Source organism: Anopheles moucheti, unplaced genomic scaffold, assembly GCF_943734755.1.
Source record: "Anopheles moucheti unplaced genomic scaffold, idAnoMoucSN_F20_07 putative_Y_4, whole genome shotgun sequence".
Classification (NCBI taxonomy): domain Eukaryota; kingdom Metazoa; phylum Arthropoda; class Insecta; order Diptera; family Culicidae; genus Anopheles; species Anopheles moucheti.
In genome coordinates this window covers 510,997-516,761 of record NW_026453654.1, presented here as the reverse complement: position 1 = coordinate 516,761, position 5,765 = coordinate 510,997, and positions in this window count along the sequence as shown.

Sequence of the window (5,765 nt, the reverse complement as noted above, 5' to 3'; positions counted from 1 at the left end):
TTCATGCAAAAACTGTCTATTTCAACTAACTTTGTCCATCCAAAACGAACTTTGTACTTTGCTATGAAGTTCCACCAGGAATGAGTTTTCATGCAAAAATTATCTATTTTAACTAACTTTGTCCATCCAAAACGAACTTTGTACTTTGCTATGAAGTTCCACCAGGAATGAGTTTTCATGCATAAACTGTCTATTTCAACTAAATTGATCCATCCAAAACGAACTTTGTACTTTGCTATGAAGTTCCACCAGGAATGAGTTTTTATGCAAAAACTGTCTATTTCAACTAACTTTGTAAATCCAAAAAGAAACTTTGTACTTTGCTATGAAGTTCCACCAGGAATGAGTTTTCATGCAAAAATTATCTATTTCAACTAACTTTGTCCATCCAAAACGAACTTTGTACTTTGCTATGAAGTTCCACCAGGAATGAGTTTTCATGCAAAAACTGTCTATTTCAACTTAATTCGTCCATCCAAAACGAACTTTGTACTTTGCTATGAAGTTCCACCAGGAATGAGTTTTCATGCAAAAACTGTCTATTTCAACTAACTTTGTCCATCCAAAACGAACTTTGTACTTTGCTATGAAGTTCCACCAGGAATGAGTTTTCATGCAAAAACTGTCTATTTCAACTAACTTTGTCCATCCAAAACGAACTTTGTACTTTGCTATGAAGTTCCACCAGGAATGAGTTTTCATGCATAAACTGTCTATTTCAACTAAATTGATCCATCCAAAACGAACTTTGTACTTTGCTATGAAGTTCCACCAGGAATGAGTTTTCATGCAAAAACTGTCTATTTCAACTAACTTTGTCCATCCAAAACGAACTTTGTACTTTGCTATGAAGTTCCACCAGGAATGAGTTTTCATGCAAAAACTGTCTATTTCAACTAACTTTGTAAATCCAAAACGAACTTTGTACTTTGCTATGAAGTTCCACCAGGAATGAGTTTTCATGTAAAAACTGTCTATTTCAACTAACTTTGTCCATCCAAAACGAACTTTGTACTTTGCTATGAAGTTCCACCAGGAATGAGTTTTCATGCAAAAATTATCTATTTCAACTAACTTTGTCCATCCAAAACGAACTTTGTACTTTGCTATGAAGTTCCACCAGGAATGAGTTTTCATGCATAAACTGTCTATTTCAACTAAATTGATCCATCCAAAACGAACTTTGTACTTTGCTATGAAGTTCCACCAGGAATGAGTTTTTATGCAAAAACTGTCTATTTCAACTAACTTTGTAAATCCAAAACGAACTTTGTACTTTGCTATGAAGTTCCACCAGGAATGAGTTTTCATGCAAAAATTATCTATTTCAACTAACTTTGTCCATCCAAAACGAACTTTGTACTTTGCTATGAAGTTCCACCAGGAATGAGTTTTCATGCAAAAACTGTCTATTTCAACTAACTTTGTCCATCCAAAACGAACTTTGTATTTTGCTATGAAGTTCCACCAGGAATGAGTTTTTATGCAAAAACTGTCTATTTCAACTAACTTTGTCCATCCAAAACGAACTTTGTACTTTGCTATGAAGTTCCACCAGGAATGAGTTTTCATGCAAAAACTGTCTATTTCAACTAACTTTGTCCATCCAAAACGAACTTTGTACTTTGCTATGAAGTTCCACCAGGAATGAGTTTTCATGCAAAAACTGTCTATTTCAACTAACTTTGTCCATCCAAAACGAACTTTGTACTTTGCTATGAAGTTCCACCAGGAATGAGTTTTCATGCAAAAACTGTCTATTTCAACTAACTTTGTCCATCCAAAACGAACTTTGTACTTTGCTATGAAGTTCCACCAGGAATGAGTTTTCATGCAAAAACTGTCTATTTCAACTAAATTCGTCCATCCGATACGAACTTTGTACTTTGCTATGAAGTTCCACCAGGAATGAGTTTTCATGCAAAAACTGTCTATTTCAACTAACTTTGTAAATCCAAAACGAACTTTGTACTTTGCTATGAAGTTCCACCAGGAATGAGTTTTCATGCAAAAACTGTCTATTTCAACTAACTTTGTAAATCCAAAACGAACTTTGTACTTTGCTATGAAGTTCCACCAGGAATGAGTTTTCATGCAAAAATTATCTATTTCAACTAACTTTGTCCATCCAAAACGAACTTTGTACTTTGCTATGAAGTTCCACCAGGAATGAGTTTTCATGCAAAAACTGTCTATTTCAACTAACTTTGTCCATCCAAAACGAACTTTGTACTTTGCTATGAAGTTCCACCAGGAATGAGTTTTTATGCAAAAACTGTCTATTTCAACTAACTTTGTCCATCCAAAACGAACTTTGTACTTTGCTATGAAGTTCCACCAGGAATGAGTTTTCATGCAAAAACTGTCTATTTCAACTAACTTTGTCCATCCAAAACGAACTTTGTACTTTGCTATGAAGTTCCACCAGGAATGAGTTTTCATGCAAAAACTGTCTATTTCAACTAACTTTGTAAATCCAAAACGAACTTTGTACTTTGCTATGAAGTTCCACCTGGAATGAGTTTTCATGCAAAAACTGTCTATTTCAACTAACTTTGTAAATCCAAAACGAACTTTGTACTTTGCTATGAAGTTCCACCAGGAATGAGTTTTCATGCAAAAATTATCTATTTCAACTAACTTTGTCCATCCAAAACGAACTTTGTACTTTGCTATGAAGTTCCACCAGGAATGAGTTTTCATGCAAAAACTGTCTATTTCAACTAACTTTGTCCATCCAAAACGAACTTTGTACTTTGCTATGAAGTTCCACCAGGAATGAGTTTTTATGCAAAAACTGTCTATTTCAACTAACTTTGTCCATCCAAAACGAACTTTGTACTTTGCTATGAAGTTCCACCAGGAATGAGTTTTCATGCAAAAACTGTCTATTTCAACTAACTTTGTCCATCCAAAACGAACTTTGTACTTTGCTATGAAGTTCTACCAGGAATGAGTTTTCATGCAAAAACTGTCTATTTCAACTAACTTTGTCCATCCAAAACGAACTTTGTACTTTGCTATGAAGTTCCACCAGGAATGAGTTTTCATGCAAAAACTGTCTATTTCAACTATATTGATCCATCCAAAACGAACTTTGTACTTTGCTATGAAGTTCCACCTGGAATGAGTTTTCATGCAAAAACTGTCTATTTCAACTAACTTTGTCCATCCAAAACGAACTTTGTACTTTACTATGAAGTTCCACCAGGAATGAGTTTTCATGCAAAAATTATCTATTTCAACTAACTTTGTCCATCCAAAACGAACTTTGTACTTTGCTATGAAGTTCCACCAGGAATGAGTTTTTATGCAAAAACTGTCTATTTCAACTAAATTGATCCATCCAAAACGAACTTTGTACTTTGCTATGAAGTTCCACCAGGAATGAGTTTTCATGCAAAAATTATCTATTTCAACTAACTTTGTAAATCCAAAACGAACTTTGTACTTTGCTATGAAGTTCCACCAGGAATGAGTTTTCATGCAAAAATTATCTATTTCAACTAACTTTGTCCATCCAAAACGAACTTTGTACTTTGCTATGAAGTTCCACCAGGAATGAGATTTCATGCAAAAACTGTCTTTTTCAACTAACTTTGTCCATCCAAAACGAACTTTGTACTTTGCTATGAAGTTCCACCAGGAATGAGTTTTTATGCAAAAACTGTCTATTTCAACTAAATTGATCCATCCAAAACGAACTTTGTACTTTGCTATGAAGTTCCACCAGGAATGAGTTTTCATGCAAAAATTATCTATTTCAACTAACTTTGTCCATCCAAAACGAACTTTGTACTTTGCTATGAAGTTCCACCAGGAATGAGTTTTCATGCAAAAACTGTCTTTTTCAACTAACTTTGTCCATCCAAAACGAACTTTGTACTTTGCTATGAAGTTCCACCAGGAATGAGTTTTTATGCAAAAACTGTCTATTTCAACTAACTTTGTCCATCCAAAACGAACTTTGTACTTTGCTATGAAGTTCCACCAGGAATGAGTTTTCATGCAAAAATTATCTATTTCAACTAACTTTGTCCATCCAAAACGAACTTTGTACTTTGCTATGAAGTTCCACCAGGAATGAGTTTTCATGCAAAAACTGTCTTTTTCAACTAACTTTGTCCATCCAAAACGAACTTTGTACTTTGCTATGAAGTTCCACCAGGAATGAGTTTTTATGCAAAAACTGTCTATTTCAACTAACTTTGTCCATCCAAAACGAACTTTGTACTTTGCTATGAAGTTCCACCAGGAATGAGTTTTCATGCAAAAATTATCTATTTCAACTAACTTTGTCCTTCCAAAACGAACTTTGTACTTTGCTATGAAGTTCCACCAGGAATGAGTTTTCATGCAAAAACTGTCTATTTCAACTAACTTTGTAAATCCAAAACGAACTTTGTACTTTGCTATGAAGTTCCACCTGGAATGAGTTTTCATGCAAAAACTGTCTATTTCAACTAACTTTGTCCATCCAAAACGAACTTTGTACTTTGCTATGAAGTTCCACCAGGAATGAGTTTTTATGCAAAAACTGTCTATTTCAACTAAATTGATCCATCCAAAACGAACTTTGTACTTTGCTATGAAGTTCCACCAGGAATGAGTTTTCATGCAAAAATTATCTATTTCAACTAACTTTGTCCATCCAAAACGAACTTTGTACTTTGCTATGAAGTTCCACCAGGAATGAGTTTTCATGCAAAAACTGTCTATTTCAACTAACTTTGTCCATCCAAAACGAACTTTGTACTTTGCTATGAAGTTCCACCAGGAATGAGTTTTCATGCAAAAACTGTCTATTTCAACTAACTTTGTCCATCCAAAACGAACTTTGTACTTTGCTATGAAGTTCCACCAGGAATGAGTTTTCATGCAAAAACTGTCTATTTCAACTAAATTGATCCATCCAAAACGAACTTTGTACTTTGCTATGAAGTTCCACCAGGAATGAGTTTTCATGCAAAAACTGTCTATTTCAACTAACTTTGTCCATCCAAAACGAACTTTGTACTTTGCTATGAAGTTCCACCAGGAATGAGTTTTCATGCAAAAACTGTCTATTTCAACTAACTTTGTAAATCCAAAACGAACTTTGTACTTTGCTATGAAGTTCCACCAGGAATGAGTTTTCATGCAAAAACTGTCTATTTCAACTAACTTTGTCCATCCAAAACGAACTTTGTACTTTGCTATGAAGTTCCACCAGGAATGAGTTTTCATGCAAAAATTATCTATTTCAACTAACTTTGTCCATCCAAAACGAACTTTGTACTTTGCTATGAAGTTCCACCAGGAATGAGTTTTCATGCATAAACTGTCTATTTCAACTAAATTGATCCATCCAAAACGAACTTTGTACTTTGCTATGAAGTTCCACCAGGAATGAGTTTTTATGCAAAAACTGTCTATTTCAACTAACTTTGTAAATCCAAAACGAACTTTGTACTTTGCTATGAAGTTCCACCAGGAATGAGTTTTCATGCAAAAATTATCTATTTCAACTAACTTTGTCCATCCAAAACGAACTTTGTACTTTGCTATGAAGTTCCACCAGGAATGAGTTTTCATGCAAAAACTGTCTATTTCAACTTAATTCGTCCATCCAAAACGAACTTTGTACTTTGCTATGAAGTTCCACCAGGAATGAGTTTTCATGCAAAAACTGTCTATTTCAACTAACTTTGTCCATCCAAAACGAACTTTGTACTTTGCTATGAAGTTCCACCAGGAATGAGTTTTCATGCAAAAACTGTCTATTT